Here is a 20,516-nt window from a genome sequence, read left to right as displayed (position 1 = left end):
TCCTTCTGAGGGGGCCGCGCTTGCTTTTTTTTGTTCCCTTCCTATACCTCTTCTTACGCGCTTCGGCTCCTTTGTGTTTCGAGCTTGTTATTGAAATGCAACGAGCTACCGAGCAGCTGCAAGACGCTGCCGGGGACCTAGAGAGGAGAAAGAAGTCGTCGGGTCCCCGATTCAGTTAAGGTTCCGGTCATTGTTTTGCTAATGGCTTATGTAGATCGGAGAAAAGGATCTCGCCCGAGCGGAGGAATTCCCCGTCTCTCGGTCGGCAGCGCTGTATATAAACCCAAGACATGTGCGCCTATGTAGGCGGAGTGCTGCCCTGGGTGCTCTCTTTTTCGTGGGTGCGTGTGCGAGTCATGAATTTCCCTAGACAAATAGGACGTCAAGTTCCCGGAGACGAAAAGTATCTATAATAAAAAAAGAAGGCTTGCGAGATAAATCGCATAGGATAGAAACAAACAAAAAACGAAAGGCGCTTTTAACAATCGCTGAAGAAAGGTACGGCAGCAAAAGACGAGAGCTAAGTTTAGCCACCTGGTAGATCGATACAGAGAGGAATTTCGATATGCGCAAGAGCGATGGGCGTGAGCAGTACTATGAGGACGTGTCGTGCGCATGCGCAATGCTGCTCTCAAGAGCGCCAGTTTAAAATGATGCCGCTGCGTCAACGAACTGCCGTTTGACTTTCGAATGAAAGACTAAGCCTTGCAGCACGTGGACACAGAGGGTCTCTCAGAAATGAGAAACGAAGAAAATAGCAGCTGTTTAACCAAGCGAATCCGGAAACTGACGGCACACGAAATTTGCAATGACATCCATTGCACTCGAACACCCTGCATTTTCTTGCCTTAACCACGGATTCTAGCCTCCTGACACGTGACTTCAGATTTGAGACTAGCGAAGATACAATAACGTCACCACTTCAAGTGAGAAGAGAATGAGAGAGGCATCCCTGTAATATGCGTTGTGGGGTTAGTTCGTCCATTCTCAAAGTTATTTTTTAGCGCACACAAAGTACTGAATCGTCATCTTTGATTTCTTTGCCTTCCTTATAGTTAACACTGGGAGAGTTTCCACACCGCCAAGGGGGGCAAATAAATCAAAGGTGACAATTCAGTACTTCAGGTTCTCAGCGGCGTCCCCACTCCGGAGTACATTGCAGGCGTCCTCAAGAGAGAACCGAAGTACAGTGTAGCCCCCTGTCTTGTCTTCCTCATCCTTTATTGTCTTCTTTGTGTGCGCTAAGAAAGAACTCCGAGAACGACAGAGGAACGCAGCAACCAGACAGAGGTTTTTTTTTTTTGAAAGAAAGAAGTTTATTGGTCCCAAATTGTATACAAAAGGTCATAAGTGTACAGACGACGTTCTTATAGTCAAAGGCTGTACCGGGACCCTCGATAGAGGTTCCATACGATTCAGCACTCTGCAGGTACGGAGTGCTGCCAAGTTCCCCAACTGTGCACAGACAAACTGAGGTACTGGTATATAACTACTTCGAAACTATAGTCCGAACCATAAAATTAAAACAAAATTGTGGGAGTGTTCTTTTACAGCGGCAGCTGTTAAATGCCATTTCCTTGGTTTGAGCGTCGTTGTAGCAGCACGGCGTAGCAGGAGTGTGGGTGCCGCGGAATTAGGAGGGTCGCACTGACGTCACTGGAACACGCCATTGCAACACGCCACGCTGAGTGGTCCGATCTCAGTGATTCACGAGTGACGGCGTAGTCAGTTTCAATCGTATTTGCACTGCTGTGCCGACCTCACCAAACACATGGATGGACTTCGTCTTTCAGAACCCGGCATTGGTCCAACACATGGACCACATCATCTCCTGCCATTTCCTAAGTCACAAGACTTCCATCATAAATAGGACTGTGAGCGAAGTGCTACTTGAAGAGCGAGTTGTATGTCTGAAAATGAAGATAGCGGTCTACAACTGTGCGTGCATGAATGCCACTCTCAAATTCTTTACATCAATGTATCGACAAATGAAAATGCCTCGACAGCTGTCGCTGAATATCGATTTAGTACACGGTGGTAACCGCCTTGTGAGTTCTAGTTTCTTGAAGTGGTTGAGCAAGGTTTTCTTTCATCCTCAAACGATGATTTCGCGCCTCCTGGAACACTAAATGTATGTGCGCTTGGGAACTGACGGTACCGGACGGCCACAGAACTGAATTTGAAAAATATGAAATTCATTTCCGTGGCTTTCATTTCTAAAGCGCACATTCTGAGTCCCAGTAGGCGCGCATACTGCTGTATTTCCCATAATCCCTCGGGACGAAAACAGCACCTCTGAGGCTTTCCGCCACGCTAAACAGCAGCGCCATAGTTTCCAGGAAAAGCAGGTCACAAACGTGCTGCTGTTAAACAGCTTTGGCCTTAATACCATTGCTGACCCACCAAGAGGCCCTTAAAAAAGAAACTGTAATACTGAAATGTACGAATGCATACCCGAATAAATTTCAATGAATGAATGAAGAATGAATGAATGAATGAGTGAACGAATGAATGAATGTTCATGTAACTGGGGATAGATGGTTGCAGGAAGCCGTAACGAATATGCCAGACGAATGAGGGATACAGGGAAGGCAGAAGCTAGCAGACTATATTAAGAGGAGGGCCCGTTGTGGTGTACTGTTCCTTCAGATATTGTTGATACATGCTTGGAAGAAGAGTTCGAGCTCAAAGGAGAACACACACTTAGTAGCGGGGTTCAGGCGTTCATCTTTTTTTCTGCATTGAGTCTGCGTTCCCCTTTTGTAGTGTTACCCTTTATTCCCACTTCCCCTTGTTTTACTTCACGGGAAGGTGGCAGAAAGGGTTCGGGTGCAGCGCACGCACCGAGACCTCAGAAGAAGGGAGGGAGCAAGAAATTATGTACAAAAAAAAAACATGCACTCGAGTTTGCATTCGTGACGATACGCCGCAGCCTAAGCCGTCGTTTTGCGGCTGGAAGGGGAAGAAAAAAATAGGAAGTGAGGGGAGGGGGGTTCGAGGCACCGGGGTCGCACTCCGACATAAACCGCGCACAAAAAGCGCGAGGCATGTACGCGAGCGAAGAAACAACAGAGGCGAGGGATCGCGCGGACGGTTTGCACGAAGACGCGAAACGCTCCCAGATGCATCACCGTGCCACCAAGTACGCAAACACGGGCCCCAGCTCAACCTGGCAAGGGCAGGAAATGATAGAACAAAAGGAACACGCCCCCCCCCCCCCCCCCCGTCCCCTGCTAACGCAAGAAGCGAGGACAGCAAAGACGATCAACGCTCCTTCCCCATTCTTTCCCTCTTCCCGTCTTCCCGCCGAAGAACAACAGCTGAGGAAGCCGCGAATCGACGTCGAAGACGACGACGAGTACAGAGCGAGGGCAAGGGCGGAGTTGCGGGGCTTTGCGGGACCACCGTCTCGAACGCGGGCTGCAAAGGGATTCCACCCTTCCCCAACCTCCCTACAGTCCCTGCGAGCATAAAACAAAAGAGGCGGTGCGCGCGCTCTCTTGTTTCCCCTGCGTATCCTCGCATCCACGGGCGCGGCTTTTTCTCTTTCCCCCTTTTCCCATCCCGCGCCTATCCCCATTTCTCGGGAGCCCGCAGGGGAAAGAAAAGCCTTAGCGGCTGTTTTCGCATTGACGACGCGAGCCGCCTCTGCACGTACCCTGTCGGTGTCTGAAGGGGGGCTCCTTCCAAGCCAAGCCAGCTATATACCACGGTAGCTCGCACGTGCTCGCCGAAAACACAAACGCACGCCCCTCGAGCGCTGCTTTTGCCCTGCCTCGCATTTTCCCCATTTCCCTCTCCGGCACGGGGGGGGGGGGGGGGGGACGGAAGAGACGACGACGTTTGTTTCAGAACCCGCAAGCGCCCAATAGCGCCCATGAGGGAAAAAAAAAGAAAATTTAAGACACAAAGAGACCGGAGGAAGCGTTCGATAGACGCGTTCCCGGGGTGTGAAGGAGGCTATCTCGTGCATGTAACGACATAATGTCACGTGCGAGCGTTCGCATCGGCTCGACCCGCGTACACCGTTCGTGGCTCTTCGTCTAGCGGTTTGTGTTTTGGGCCCACGCGCGCGCAGGCGTTCGGAGCGTTCAGCGCGCGCGGGGCGGCTCGGCGGCTCTGAGCCAGAACAGTGGAGGGCCGCACACAGGAGCCGCGCGGGGCTAGAATGGAAGTATTTTTCGCTCTGTTGTTGCTCCTTTCCAAAAAAGAGGCCCGCTGTTTTTCTAAGGCCCTGCCAGACAGCCGGAAAGCGAGGGACGCCGTGCTTTATTGGCTGGCTACGTCTTCGAAACAGGAAGACTTGCTGCGGGTGCTCGTTAGAGTACACGTGCGAAGGCATGGACAGGCTCTTGCTATATAAGCTGGAGTGTGTGTATGTGTGAGGGGGGGGGGGGGAGCCACAAGCCACTTGAGGGAACGGGGAGAGGTGTTTCTCTTGCAAAGATAGACTTTCTTAGGAACGCAAGCTTCAAAACGAACTTTGGCACAAGGAACAGATGTACTGTACAGAGTCTCTGACTCCTGACAACATTCTGCAACGTACGGTGCTTCCAGATGCCTAAAAACCTGCTAGAAGGCGGCCCAGCCAGCAAGTTTGCGAAGCGAATCCGCGGAAGCGGGCTGTGTTGTGCGATGTTGACCAAGCAGCGGTGTCACGGTTGGGTTAGACGTCTGTTAACTAAACAAAAAATCTTACAATTACTTGGTTGTACAAATTCACTCAAACGTAACCAAGGGCGTCCACCACTCGGAAATATACCACAGTACAAGTACGGTCGACAGCATCGCTACATCGCGGACACAACAAGAAAGAACAGACAGGACAAATTTGAGAGTTTGTTGAGCGGGCGTGCCAGACTTTATGGCTCAGAAACCCACCCCCAACTCCCTCCCGGCTTTTGTACACTAGAAAAGAAAAAAGACAGGGCAGAAGAGGCGCGTTAAAAAGATAGCTTCCAGGGTATACGACTACAAGCTCGTAGGCCAGCCGGGTCACGTATGGTGTGATTAGGTACTAAAGTCCGCGTCTCGACCAGGAAAGTCACCCTTACACCACAGGAACCCCCACGCTCTTACCGCAGCCACTGCCGCTCGTCTCATCAGTCGCGGTCGTCACGTCAGCACTCAACGCGCGCTCTCCCGGTGAGTACGTGAATACGATCGGGTCGATCCGAATCGCACACGGTCGTGGTTATGGGTACTAAGCGCAGGACCGCAGCGATATGCGGGGCGTAGTAAGGAATAAATGTACAGTATAGCATATCGGCGCCGGGCGCCGGACGTTGCATGCTTTGGCTCTTTGTCTTATGCTATCCAGGTCCCATGAAACGGACATTTGCGTAGCTGGAATGAATCGTGACTTCACTGGCAATCAATAGAAGCCGTATTTAACCATAACTTCGTTCGTTTCTGTTTAGATAAAGAAGCTTGGCACTTGTGAGCGTTATAACGAGGATATGCGTTCGCATTTCTCCTAGCTTGTGTACCGCGACAGGTGATTTGTCAGACTATGCGTGGGAGCTCAGACATCGGAAATGAAAGCTGGGTTTCCGCCCTTGCTTCCACTTTATTTTTATTTTTTACAGAAAGAAAATTTAAAAAATAGACATGCATCTGGAACCCTGTAGTCAAGCTCTTTCCCATCAACTGTCAGGGCAGAGATCAACAAATAGAAGACGGGCACATAACCGATTCCGCCCATATTTGAGCAAATGGTATACCCGGGGCAATACGACGGTAAATGCAAAGTTTGCAAGGGACAGGCAGGCATGATTCACATGATATGGACATGCACGCACTTAGAAAACAATTCAGGGGCCATTAGAAATGAAGAAACATGGGAGCCTCCGATGTTCACCTCGGACCCAGATAGCAAAAAGAGGTCATCAATCAGGCCCAGGCAGCGAATACAGATTTGCGTTGACTGTGCTGCCTGAACAAGATAAGACAGCTGCAAGTCCTGAACGAAGTACGGGACAGTACAGCCACGAAGAAGAATATGCGCGAAGTATGGGGCGCACTATGAATCGAGCAACTGACTGTGGAGAGTTGTTGGCCCGTATAAACACGGAAGAAGCCGTCCACTGCGCACAAGTAGCAAAAAAAAAAGAGGCAAAATCAATTTCGTGGATAAACTCACGTTTCCCGAGAGGAGGATTACCAGAGCCAGGATCCACCTGCAACAGATGACAAAACTCAGGTAAATTCATTTTTGAAGGCAAGTGAAAAAAATCTTTTTTTTTTTGCGGGATATTGAGCATGACAGTAGCTATAGCCGGATACAACTCAAGAATAAAGCGGCAGATGAAACTCAAAGCAGACCCTCCAACCAAAGGCATAGACCGATTTTCATGGCGTCATGGTTAATCTCAAGTAACGCTGTATTAATCCGTTGTAGTGCTAGCGTGGCTGGGATTAACTGCAGATTAACCACGACATCATGAAACTTGCTCGACGCCATTGGCTTGAAGAACATCCTTTGAGAGGCATTTGCTGTTTCTGTCCAGCTGATCGCCCCATTGGGCCTAGCGGTTACAAGAATTTCCACAGTGCGTATTCTCTGAAGCAGTCAGTGACTGATTCACTATTCATTCGCAAACACAAGTTCACAAATATACGCGCAGTCTTTACTGCGACTGAAGACTCAACATTTATGAAGGTGAGACTTCTACACAACCCCGGCATGTTGTTGAAAAATATGGAATTCCGAAACATTTCTCCTCACAGGATAACATGTGAACGAATGAGGCGAAAAAAACCATTCTTTCAGGGAGAAAACATGACGCCCATCTTTTATTAACTTTTTTCTCGCCTCTCGTCCCAAAATCGAAGACAGCATCTGGGTTCGGCTCGGCAGCTGCCTTTTCTGCCACGTGCCACTGAGGAGCGCCGTGAAGATGAAGACATCCATCAGCCACCGGTGCGCCATGCAATGGCACGGAGGAACGGGACGAGAAGGCCGGCCACACCCATCGAATTCCCGGGGCCGGTTTTTCTGCCGACGCCGATCGGCACGGGCCCGTTCACCCGGCCCAGCTGCTGCTCTCTGCTTGGCGCGCGCTAAAACCGCCCAGGCGAGAAGGCCCGGAGCATACGTGTGTTCAGCCGACGCACGGTGCCCGACGCACACGGTTACCGCGGCGCTCGCACTCTCCGTAGCCGATCGCCATCGCGCGCACTCTGCAACACGCGGACACGTGAAGTACTCGATGCAGAAACACCAAGTACTCGAGTGAAACTGTCCAACGAAAACAGCACAAGTGGGGACTTGAAAAGCGCAAACAAGCCGGAGTTTGTACTTAAAGAAAGGCGCCTTTCTGCCCGCCATTCGTCGGCTATAGTTCGCAAATGACGACTTTAAGCAGGTGAGAGTAGCGCCTTACTCGCTTCAGGGCCTCTTGATTTTAAGATTTCGCATGGTCTTTTATGGTCAAAGGAAAGACCAGGGACCAGAGAAGCGCTGCAACTGACGAAGCACTAAGTCACCGCTTGATGCAGTATGGGACAAGACTTTTAAAGACTTTTAAACTCCGAGAATGTTCCCACTGAGGAAAATAAAAGCGCCCACCAAGAGGAGCCACGGCAGGAGACAGGCTAGATTCGGATGTCTGAAGACTCGCTTTTTGATTTTTTTTTTTAGTGCGAAAGCACTAATTAAAACGGTCCCAACTTAGAATCGCGTGTGAACCCCCCGAGTAACTCGGGCTAGTTCGGAGGAGCTGCCACACAAGCTGTAGCGAATGAAAGGGTGACCTTTACAAAACCGTGGATAGCAACAGCCCACGCAAAAATACAGTAAATATTGCCTCGACTGGGTTTCGAACCCTCGGCGGCGCAAACAGATCTGCTTCGCTGGTCAGTGCACGAGAGCAATATGCTACCGCCGCAGCCGATCATAATAGCCGTTAAACTACAACACAGTCCCGTGCTGTGCACTGCACATCGTCGTATCCATCAACTTCCACATGCGACGCGAACAGATCAGGTCAGCTTAAGCTCGATCAGAGCTTAATCTGAGCCTAATATATCATCGCCAGACGTGCCGACGACCCAGCAATGCGAAACCATGAGCCAGTCAAGATAATAATAATTGGTATTTTGGGGAAAGGAAATGGCGCAGTATCTGTCTCATATATAGTTGGACACCTGAACCGCGCCGTAAGGGAAGGGATAAGAGAGGGAGTGAAAGAAGAAAGGAAGAATGAGGTGCCGTAGTGGAGGGCTCCGGAATAATTTCGACCACCTGGGGATCTTTAACGTGCACTGACATCGCACAGCACACGCGCGCCTTAGCGTTTTTCCTCCATAAAAACGCAGCCGCCGCGGTCGGGTTCGAACCCGGGAACTCCGGATCAGTAGTCGAGCGCCCTAACCACTGAGCCACCGCGGCGGGTAGTCAAGATAAACACATGTTTTCGCACGTCTGCTCGGGGTTAGCTGCGTTAAGACGCTGCCACTTCTTTTTTATTGCACTGCTGACACAACTTACGAATAGCCCTGCACAGCAATTGTTTATTCCCGCTTCAAGACTCAAAAGGTAGTCCCCTGTGAAAAAAAAAAGATCCCCACGCCATTCTCCGAGCATCTGGGAAGACTAACGGCAGGAGATATGTGTGACTACTAAGAAAAACGAATTTCCCGTCTCCAGAAGTGCACATATGGACTGACAGGCCGCGTTTATGGCAAATAGTACTGCTATACTGAAAGTCTCAGCCATACCCAAACGCATGCCGAGCCAAACAAATATGTACATTTTTGCAGCAACAGTGGCTTAGCTCGGCTATGCCAGGATATACGTAGCGAGAGGTACCTTTCCCTGGCAGAGCTTGTTTTTCGGAAACTCGAATGGTGTGATCAGTCACACGACGGGCCTTCACATCCTCTTCTCTTGGTTCGCGTTGACTGGCGCCTTCCATAGGCTCCATCTCGCCGGCTGTGCGCCGTCTATTACGCTCGGCAGTCTGGCATCTCCGTTTGGCAAGCGTTCCTCTCTCTGTTCGGGCGTCTCCGCTGCTTTCTCCGCCTTCTGACGCTTATTCTGTCCCTTGTTGAGTAGCCAAGTGCCAGGCAACAACTTCGGGACCGGAAGGGTTAATCTTCTCTTGCCATGGTATCGGCGCATGCGCACAACAGCTCATCCGCGTGACGTCACACTCGGCGTCGACGGTGGAGCGGGCGCGCGGCGACGGCGAAGCGCACGCCGCACCTTGCTCCTCTCCTGTTGCCATGGCAACGGCGCATGCGCACAACTTGCCTCTCCCATGTACCGCGAAATGCTCGTAGCCCAGTGTAGGTCTCGCCACAGAATAAATTACGAACCACCCCGAGCAGTGCTCGGCAGCTTGCAGCACTCTACTTTTCACCAGTGCTGAACTTCGTCGCTTCGCTTGCATGAAGAACTATTCAACGCGCATAGTGCCGATTCGGAACTCCACAAAAAAAAACGCGTTACTTGCATGCAGCACTCTGCTTTTCACAGGACACAGTGCTAAATTGCACGCAAAACGCGTTTATTGCATGTAGCATCCTGCTTTTGACCGTGTAGTGTTGAATGCCATATACAGTAAAACGCGTTGCTTGCATGCAACACTCTGATTTCCCCGAGCAGAGTGCTGAACTCACGCAAAACGCGTTCCTTGCATGCAGCACTCCGTTTCTCACCGCAGACAGTGCAGACTCCACGTAAAAAGCGTTTCTTGCATGCAGCGATTGCCATTCATGTATTCCCCGGAAGGGGCATTCATGCCGAAGGCTAATAACTACTCCCGCTCGTCGCCGCTGATTGATTGGAAAGCGACAGCACTTAGATGCACAGCCGTGCAGGGAGAGCTCAGTAGGAGATTTGCATAGACGAAGTTGGGAGGTGGGAGGTGAGAAGGGTCGTCAAATGCTTACAGGGCGCACTGACACTTTACTTCGTGCTGAATGCTAAAAGCACGGTGCAAAAGACAAGGATGCTATAAGAATGCACAGACAAAGGGCCTCATTTGGATTGCTATATCGCTGCTTAAATGCGTACAGTTTCATGATTGGCCCCAGCTTGAAAGAACCATCGAGAAGCCTACCACCAGCGACTTAACTGTTCCTATCGATCAGCCTCTCGTTAATCAAGTACTATTGTTGTGTAAGAGCACATCTACAGGAACAACCAAGCCTGGCGGAAATAAAACTCGACGTAAGTGGGCGCTGTGTAGCGTCAAATGAGGCCAGTAACGACGGACGCTTTACAGTTTATTAGCAAATACATACATTAGTTTGGGCGCTTAGTAAAAGAAATTAATGTAAAATCTCCCAACACACGCCATTAGCCTAGACAGGCTGTATGTTGAGCTCGATAGAAGAGGACCTCTTCCGCCCCACCAATCAATAGCGAATACAAACAGCAAAATGGAGCCTAAAAATTGAGGGGAGCACTTAAGTCACCTTACGTGCATCAAGGCGAAAGCCTGTGTCGTCGTGTTGAGCTCTCGAGCTCAACAAGATCGACTCACGCTTCTCGAATTAGTTTCGGTTTCGTTACGACACACTACACCTTCACTATATATGATGTGTTCGTTATATCCGGTTTCAAGTTACGACATATGCCTTCTAAAACACCCTCGTTTCGTCGGACTAGGCTGCCGTTAAGGCGATGGCCTGCTAATCCATTGGGCTCTGCCCGCGTGGGTTCGAATCTCATCCTTGTCGAAATTTCTTTCTCTTTCATTTTATGTGTTTGACAGGTGGAGCGGACATTTCTTGTACACGTTTTCCGCGGACAGGTCTTGCTGATGCAAGAAAGGTTTTCGCCTTGAAAACGTAGGCCTCCGCCCGGACTGTACTGCTGTATAGCGGGCTAAGACAGCAAACTAAGACTAAAGTCGCTACCTGAAAACGTCGCGGCTATCACTGGATTGCGTTTAGAAGCTGGAAGCGACAGAAACACCCTCCAACCCTTGCCACCTTCGCGAGACTGCAGCGCAGCTTATTCCGGCAGCAACTATACTGTACAGCTTGTGTAAACTCGGCCGCGGGTCGGGGCAAAGAGGAATCGTTTTTCTCCGTGCCTTTTTCGGGGCATTCATTGGGGCGCGCCATTCCCACCGGGTCGCCAAGCTGCGCGGACGTGAGGCACCGACAAAACGACCCCCCCCCCCCCCCCCCCCCCGTCCCCCCTACGGTCCATGGCTATTGCGGCCGCTCCACTGCGTGCGGCTTATACACCGGACGTGTTGGCTCGCTATGTACCGTGTCTGGCGATATATATATTTTTTAAATATCAGGCTGGTCACGTATCGCAGTTGGAATAGCCATGCGGCGGGATATACCACCCGCCGAGAGGATTTATTGCGTGACGCTGTACTGGCCCAGCACAGTGGCACACCATTTAAACCCTGCGTTTTCTTTTTTCTCTGTTTGAACGCTCCCTAAAGATTAAAAAAATGCGTATATCTTCGTGAGCAGAGCGAGATGCGTAAATAAAACCAGTGCCAATATAACTTGTCAGTTACCTACACTCTAAGCACGAATACGCCTATGTTGGTGTTAAAAGGGAGTAAGCTCTCATCTAGCGCACGCCCTTTTATAAAATGGTGTGCGCTAAAAGACAGTGTACTGCCTGTTTACTCCCATTTTTTATAAAAATGGTCTGCAGACATTCTATTGAAGTCTTATAGACTCTATTGCCTTGCTATATATATTTATTTTTGTATATTCATAGTTATAGATTGTCTATTGCCAAATAGACATGATAAATTTATTCACAGTCTATGCACTGTCTATAGAAAAATAGATAAATTTAATGAAACTAAGGCAGAGAGATCTGTAGACAAAATTCTACTAGAAGTGTAGGGCCATAATTCTATGAACTGTCTATAAACTGCCTAACGTCTTATATTGCCCATAGACTTCTCTAGGGTTTGTCTACAGAGACTTTATAGAGTTTATAGGCAGAAGTCTATGGACATTCTGTAGACTGTCTAAAGAAATTTTTGTAAGGGGTATAGGCGTATTCGTATTTAATGTGTATGTAACGAAGCGCTGGTTTTTCAGACTTGAGTATCGAGTAAATGTTATTCCCCGGTACAAAACAACTGCAAAAGTTCATGCTTTACGTTTGTATGAACTTCTCGCTTTAAGAAAATAACCCGCGCTTAGCTTCTTTTTTGTTTAAATCGAATATGTTAACTTCAGTTTAAGTCATGCCCAGACTTAAACGCCGCTATCAATCCCGACAGTGGTGTCGGGGACCCGAATAATATTAATGACAACGGCCTCGGATTTGTCGTTTGAGTCTCACCCTCCTAGAAAGCAAACGCAGAGCTGAATCAGAAATTAGCATTGATTCTTAGATAAGCGGTCACTGCCTTCCTGTTTCATGCTTGCATAAACCTCCACCGGCTGCGAACTTTGAACAACCCTTATAAAAATGGTCTACAAACAGTCTATAGACATTTTATAGACTCTATTGCTTTCCTATAGATAAACTATAAATATTTATTTTGTCTATTCAGTCTATAAGCTCTCTATGGACAAAAGTCTACTAAAAGTGTATGGTCATAAATCTATAGATTGTCTATAGACGGTCTATAGGATTTGTATTGCCTATAGACTGTTCTTTATGGTTCGTCTATAGAGAGTCTATAGAAATGGTAGACGGAAGTCTAGGGATAGTCAATAGACCGTCTAAAGAATTTTTTGTAAGCTAAGTGGAAAGCTCTTACTTTCATGCACAGAACAAACACACTGCACCTGGACAGCTGACTTAAGCCAAAGCAGGCACGAAATGCACACGTTTACATTTCTTGCGCATATGAGCACCCCTGAGACGAGACCTTGTGATAGTAACGAACGGTTGTTTCTGTACACACGTCCACAGTGGGCCATTACAACAATTGCTTGCTCCCAGCGAAGCTTTCTTGCTCTATATATACAGGGCGATTTAGTGCGGAAATCTAACCTGCCATCAGAAATGACATTTTCGCTTGCATTAAAATGCGGACATAAGTGAGTTCTAAGAACCATTTCTCAGTCCGTACTGCTCCGTACCTTGGCGAACAAAACAAGTCTGGTGGGGCGGTTTCGTTACGCGTGGAGACTTTTACGTCTTCGCTCGTATTGATCCAAAATGCAATGTGAATTTAGACTGACCTGAAGCGGGCGAAGTCCGATAACCTAGTTTTAATGTTTATTTATTCATTTTTTTTACTGTAGCTACCTTCGTGTCCTGTTTTTCACAGCCATTAAGGCTTCCACGCATATTTCTCCTAAGCTTGCTGCCTGACCCCCGCATAATGCGTTTACGGTAAAAATATCCGTTCGCGGTCAACGTCATCACTGACCCACAGCAGTGGCTCAGTAGTTAAATCTTTCCGCTCCTAAGAGCCCTAGTACGGGCGGTTTCTCTCGCAAACCTCTGTAACGTGCATAATTATCCCAGACCCTTTTTACCCCGGGACAGTCCAATATTTGGCCCAGGGTGACCAAAATGGCAACCACGCCTACACACAGCCCACGAAGGAATGTTTGTTCATAGTAGCTACACGCTGCGAATGTTATCGCTTAGAGCGAGCTCGCCTGTTGGAAGAAGCAGGACGAACATTCCTGATCAGGAAGAAGCTGCAGTCAGCAAACCGGAAACGATCTTCCTCGATTTCCCCTTTGATTTGTTTAATTACCCGGTTATTTATATGCTTGCGCACGCCAGGTCGTATACGATGGAAAAGAGCAGTTACCTTCTCGAAGCGACATTACTCGAAATGCGCGGCTATTTGAAGCATGGGGTGAGCAAGAAAGATCGGAGAAGAGTACACGAAATCGGTAGCCCCGGATTCTACAACGACGACATTCCCAATCTCCAGCCGCGGTAGGCACACAGCAACGGGTCGGAACACCGCGGGAAGGAAGGAGGGTGGGACGGAGAGCGCTGTCGCAAAGCGCCGTTAAGGAAGACGAGGCTACCAGCCGGCCCGGTTCGCAGCACAAAGCGCGGTAATTGTTCGCCCTCGGCAAGAAAATTCTTCATAGTCTTTCCCTTCCCCTCTGGGAGGGAAAGGAGGCCGGAGGAATGGAAACAGAGCGCGCTTCCGCCGTCACTTGGAACAACGTGGGGACAGTAGGAGACAACGAGCCGCGGGAGGCGGGACAGAGTCTCAGAGAGAGAGGGGGAGAGTCTCAGTGCGGAGAAGATGTAGCACAGTGTCTCCCTCGCATGCTGCGTCCTTGCTAAAACCGTGCAGCGCTGTGGAAGTGAGAGGAGACGACGCCAGCTGACAACAGGAGACAATAATAATAATAATAATAATAATAATAATAATAATAATAATAATAATAATAATAATAATAATAATAATAATAATAATAATAATAATAATTGATTTGGGAAAAAGGAAATGGCAGAGTACCTGTCTCATATATCGTTGGACACCTGAACCGCGCCGTAAGAGAAGGGATAAAGGAAGGAGTGAGAGAAGAAAGGAAGAAAGAGGTGCCGTAGTGGAGGGCTCCGGAATAATTTCGACCACCTGGGGATATTTAAGGTGCACTGAAATCGCACGGCACACGGGCGCCTTAGCGTTTTGCCTCCATAAAAACGCAGTCGCCGCGGTCGGGTTCGAACCCGGGATCTCCGGATCTGTAGCCGAGCGCCCTGACCACTGAGCCACCAAAGCTGCTGGCACCCGAGAACAGTTCACGGTTCACCAGGACCTACCTCCTTAGACATCTGTGTCGTCCTGCTTCCTCTTATCCATTGTGTTCCTTTGGGCTGGTTCATTATAGCATCAAAAATAATTTTATTGGATAGAACTTGAGAACGAAGCGACGAATGCCCCCCAAAGGAGGCCCTCCAGCCAATGGCGTCGACCGGTTGTAGTGACGTCATGGTTAATCGGCTTAATCCGTGGATAATCCCCTTGCACCTGCAAGCAGCCGCCTAGTCACGCTGACAGGTGCAAGGGGATTATGACAGTCGGTCGACGACACTGCCTGGAGGACCTTCTTTGAGACACATTCGCCGCTTCTTTCTTGAGTTGTAGTCAGCGTTAGCGATCTTGTCGTTTCGCCACCGCCGCTGGTCGAATAACGGGTGCCAAACTATCACTAAAGCGCCGTTGCGAGCATGAACAGCTAAAGGGGTCGGGAACAGCAAGTGAAACCAGGCCGGCTATACAACGCTGCACCGTTTTAAGTGAAACGCCAGACTATAAGCTCCGGTCCATTCGGGCGAGGAAACAACGGCGGCACGTTTTGCCTTTGTGGAATCCGGGCTCCCGCTCCCCCTAAGCAGAACGCCTGGAAACTGGATACCTTACGAGCGGCAGAGACGACGACAGAGGGACTATACCGGCAGCGAGACGAACAGAGAAAGGAGAGAGATTAAGATCTGCCTCGGAGGCTACATTCCGATCCCAAAGCAGATTAGTATAGGAGAGGACGCCTCTCTCGATTGCTGCGGCACACAGGCTCCTGCGCCCAGCTTGCACGAAGGGGGGGTGGGGGTGGGGGAGCGGTCTGTGTACGGGGGCACCTCGGAACAGCTTTGGGGAAGCCGAATGAGGGCTACGGGCAGGACAATAAAAGCGGCCGTATTAGAGGAAACTGCTGGCCTGTCGCGTGCCTTTGAAAATGAGGCCAGACAGGGAAGGCGCCGCTCAGCCGGGAAATCGGCAGCCGCTCAACGCTTACTGAAGACCCCGCCCCTGCAAGGTTTTTAACGACCGTGTCATACGCCCCGACAACTTTTCGTGCTCAAGCGTCACCAGTTCTGCTGACTGCCGTGAAAACCAGGTGAAGCGGCGGGTCATCCAATCCCAGGAAAAAGGAAAAGAAAGCACTTCGTCCGTACGCCAGCAAGGCTGGCGTTTGTTTGGGTAGCCCCTGAATTTCTTGATATACACGTTTGTCCTTTTTTTTTTTTACCAGAATCTGGCTTCCGCAGGAAGTGGTCAAAGAAGTTATCCCGGCGCAAAATGTGTGCTTCATGTCGACCAGGAGGAGAGGTCGCGCAATCACGGGCGAATGCGACATGAACCCGGCAATGCAAACGAAAACACACGAAGCATTAAGGCGCCTTATCTAGAGAGAAGCTGAATAACAACAGAATTAACTTTCATGCACTACTTGTGCGATCATAAGTGCCCTTCATTAAACTCGAGCCAAGATGATAAGACATCATTATCAACGACGGTTATTAATTTTGCATGCGTGGGTTCAGATTGGCATCCTATAGTTGGATACAACTCAAGAACGAAGCTGCTTTTCCCCGTCAATGGACCCCCTTCCAGCCAATGGCGTCGGCCAATTCTCACGAATCTGCTAGCGTGACAATGCAGACAGGGAACCATTCCCGAGGATGCAGCGAGGGGACTATCCCTTTTGTCTGTCGCTCCCTGGATTGTAACGCTAGCATGCTCATGAGAATCGGCCGACGCCATTGGCTGGAAGGGGGTTCTGTGATGGGGAAAAGTCGCTCCGTTCTTGAGTTGTATTCGACTATAGCCAGCTCCTTCTATACGACTGCACTTAACGCTCATGTTAACACGTGTAATGTACACAGCATTATTGCCTCTCATCAGTGTGAGTGCCCATGACACATATTTCTCATTTAAGTTATTAGCGAGTTTGCCCCTCACAAATACCACAAAAACGGTGCAAGAATGTTGTGCGATGTCAGAGCACGTTAAAAATCCCCAGGTGGTCGAAATTATTCCGGAGCCCTCCACTACAGCGCCTCTTTCTTCCTTTCTTCTTGCACTCCCTCCTTTATCCCTTCCCTTACGGCGCGGTTCAGGTGTCCAACGATATATGAGACATACTGCGCCATTTCCTTTCCCCCCCAAAAACCCAATTATTATTAATGTGCCTGGCATGCGAGACAGCGTGAAATTAGTAAAAGCGACGAACGCTTCATTTCCATAATTGCTTGCGAAAAACATGTAAGAAGCGTAACTCTCAGAACTATGCTCCACGCGAGACACAAACAACAGCCGGTGCTGACTGCTGGCGGCGTCGTGTAACACCCCGTGCACTCGCCTCGCTCGTACTGCCCGCCCAATCACTTCCTTAATGAGTACGTGACGGTGACGCGGCAGAAGCGCCCCCTATATACGCCATCTTAATCATCACGCCGCATGACACGAAACGTCCACTTGTACACCCACGGTTTTGGGCAAATTTCGCTAGAGGACCGACTGCTCAATCAAAAACTCGCGAGACGCCCGGTGTGGCCGTCGGGATTTGCTCATTCGATCCAATCCCGCAACGCACCACCGCACAAATCTGTTTCCCTCCACGAAACGTGACCGAGTCCCGACGTGCTGTGATCCTTCGCCAGCACTTTTTTTTCTTCATGGTTTTATTTGATTTACTTACTTCCTCATTCGAGTTCGACGGATGGATGGGACCGGAGGGACACAGGAGATACGTGAGCAAGATAGCGGCACTGGCACGACCACGTACGCAGTCGGAAGGGTGATACAAGGTGCGACTTACTGACTGAAAAGCTCACATTACATTAATTTTCCAAGTAAGACCTTCAGACTGCGTATATTCTTAGCGCTATCTGCCGCTGGTGAGTAACGTGCAGGTAGCGACAATGTAGTTCGGTCTATCGAAATACATGAAACCTATCAAGCGCACCTTTCAATTGGAACAAAGAGCATGTGTACACGCAAATGCAGCGCGCTAATCGGCCAGCGTGGTTTAAGACGGACGAATGAATATTTAAAAATAGTGTTCGAGCATTCTAACGCTCTGCATAGGATAAAGCTGCCTCGTGCATATTTACAATAGGGCATAATGTTCTTTCTTCATTCTTCTTCCTTTCGATTTCTGATTGTATTCGACTACCTCGGCTTACTTCGGCCCTTATACCAAACACTTCATTGTTCCCCTAAAAAAACAGCCGCCAGTTGAGAGACCTCAATCCTCGCTTCCAAAAACAAACAAAAAAAAAACAAACAAACAAACAAACAAGCAAACAAACAAATGAAAGATGGAAGCACTAATATTACAATGCCCGATCATGGCGCACTTTGTTTAGCACTGCCAGCAATGCAGCAACAACAAGAAAAGCTCCGCGTGCCCACTGCCAGGAATTTCGGAGCCAGGGCGCTAAGCCTAACGCCCTATTGCACTTCAAGGGAAGGTCACTGATTCTCTTTCTTTGTTACGTCAGGAATGACGTCAACGCAGTATATTTTAATGTTCAACGCCGTGCACCACGCGGTGGCAGCCAAGTGAAGTAGAAGCGCCTGTCTCTAATTCCCCAGTAATATTCGTCTGAGATGCCAAAATTATCCTATTCGTTAGCATTTTATTTTTATTCTCTCCCTGTTGAGTGTTCCATCGTGCGCGGCGACAGCGATAACGAATTCATTCCCCGAGCCAACCTAAACTGTCTACACACTATACGCAAAGCAAAGCAAAGCAAAGCGGAGCCACGGTAATACTGCCCGCCCGGCATTAAAGGGCAAACGAGAGCAAACAATTTACGCGGCAAGACAGAGCGGGCTCTCCTTCGCCTCGCTGCTGTTTGTTAGTCGTCGCAACTGGTGGAGCAGCGCTCAACAAACACAACCTCTAAGCAGCAACAGAAACAACGCATCGTCAACTGCAAGCAACACAAGCAACAGACAGTATACGCAAGAGGCGCGGTTGTGGGATCGTCCGACGAACACGGGGCACAATCAACGCCGAGCCCTCAGCAGAGGCCAGCCCCTAAGACCTACAAATAAAAGGAAAAAAAAAACCCCTCGAGAAGACGGCCAGACGTGCCGGCCGAGGGTGGGACGTGCCTCTCTCGGCGGTGACAACGACTCGGGAGAAGCACCACCACCGGCGGCGGCAGCATCATCGCCATCGTCAACAGCAGCGCAAGCAGCGGGCGAGCCAGCGCTTCGGGACACTCCCCGAGCAACGAGGTAATTAGCGGCCTTCTAGACGGGCCCGTCTGGCGTGCGCGCAGAGTTTCCCCTTCGCTGCTTCGCCCCCTCACTCCTTTGTCTCCGGCATCTCTGATCCCGCGGCGTCTCGGAACCAAGTCTCTGCGAAGAGGCTCTGACGCAAGAGCGGAGGAGTCTGCCCCTCTATTGCCTCGAATCCCGTCCAGGCCCCTGACGACGCAAGCAAGTTAGGCGGGCTGGCCCCGGAACGGAAGTGTAAAAGGAAACGCTTAGTCTACCACCCCTGCATTTAAGGCGTACCCCTGTAAACGTCGTCGTTTTCATATATAGTCAATCATCATCGCCATCGCCACCGGCCTCGCTACGTCCACTCTAGGACAAAGGCAGGACAAAGTGTCTCTGCAGTGATCACAAATCCAGCGATTCCAGTGATCTCTAATAAACCGTCGAGCGCTAGCTTCGACCACTCTGACCTTTAAAATTTCTTAATCGCAACATATGGTTAATTGTCCTTTATTCCTGAATATTAATTTACTTACAATGAAGCGAAGATACTATCGTAGTTATAGCGAATGCTCGCGTTTAATAACCATCGTCAGGTTTTGGAGCAGGAATACTAAGAACATAGAAAACTGCAAAGCGCGACCATTCTGTCGAGAAAATGCAGCAGTTGTGGAACGCTTAGAGAGCTTTGCTACCATTTCTACGATAGGACTTACTTCCAGCCGATGCAAAAAGACTAGAACGATACGCCCAATGCGACCTCCACTCCCCTTCCACAATGACCGAAAGAGCTGTGATTTTTTTTTTTCGATCAATCGAATACAGGAAGATATTACAGCCCTTACAGAAGTTCGTTCAATCATCTGAAGTTTTCAGATACGTATATGATGTGTACATTTTTTTTTGGCTGAGGGGCAGCCCGTTTTTCCAAGCATGCAATACTTAATAATAATAATAATAATAATAATAATAATAATAATAATAATAATAATAATATAATAATAATAATAATAATAATAATAGGTTTTGGGGGAAAGGAAATGGCGCAGTATCTGTCTTCTACATCGTTGGACACCTGAACCGCGCCGTAAGGGAAGGGGGAAGGTGGGCGTGAAAGCAGAAAGGAAGCAATACTTAACCGATTGCGGGATTTGCTCAATACTTAAGAGCAAATCTCGCAGTTGGTTACACAGGGGGCGACAAAACAGCAATTAACTTTCGGGATGCCAATGCTTCGGAAACTGCCACTGAATGCATGTATATGCTAGTTTAAAAGAAATGGCGGGAGTCTTCTCTTCCAACTTCGCGACCGACTCACCGAATCAAATAATAATAATAATTGGTTTTAGGGGAAAGTAAATGGCGCAGTATCTGTCTCATATATCGTTGGACACCTGAACCGCGCCGTCAGGGAAGGGATAAAGGAGGGAGTGAAAGAAGAAAGGAAGAGAGAGGTGCCGTAGTGGAGGGCTCCGGAATAATTTCGACCACCTGGGGATCTTTAACGTGCACTGACATCGCACAGCACACGGGCGCCTTAGCGCAGCCGCCGCAGCCGCCGCGGTCGGGTCCGAACCCGGGAGCTCCGGATCAGTAGTCGAGCGCCCTAACCACTGAGCCACCGCGGCG

At 49.3% G+C, this 20,516-nt stretch overlaps 1 long non-coding RNA gene across 1 annotated transcript in view; it reads right to left on the bottom strand.

Moving 5' to 3' along the window:
• Nucleotides 1-6,142: 6,142 nt before the first annotated feature.
• The window catches only part of LOC144110653 (uncharacterized), a 462,868-nt gene continuing 448,494 nt past the window's right edge, over nt 6,143-20,516 (bottom strand). Inside the window, exon 6 of the long non-coding RNA XR_013309890.1 lies at nt 6,143-6,179. This is a non-coding gene — a long non-coding RNA (uncharacterized LOC144110653). The remainder of the gene's footprint in view (nt 6,180-20,516) is intronic.

This window comes from Amblyomma americanum, chromosome 11, assembly GCF_052857255.1.
Source record: "Amblyomma americanum isolate KBUSLIRL-KWMA chromosome 11, ASM5285725v1, whole genome shotgun sequence".
NCBI lineage: Eukaryota > Metazoa > Arthropoda > Arachnida > Ixodida > Ixodidae > Amblyomma > Amblyomma americanum.
The sequence above is the reverse complement of the archived record's forward strand: the minus strand, read 5'-3'. Positions and strand labels throughout refer to the sequence as shown.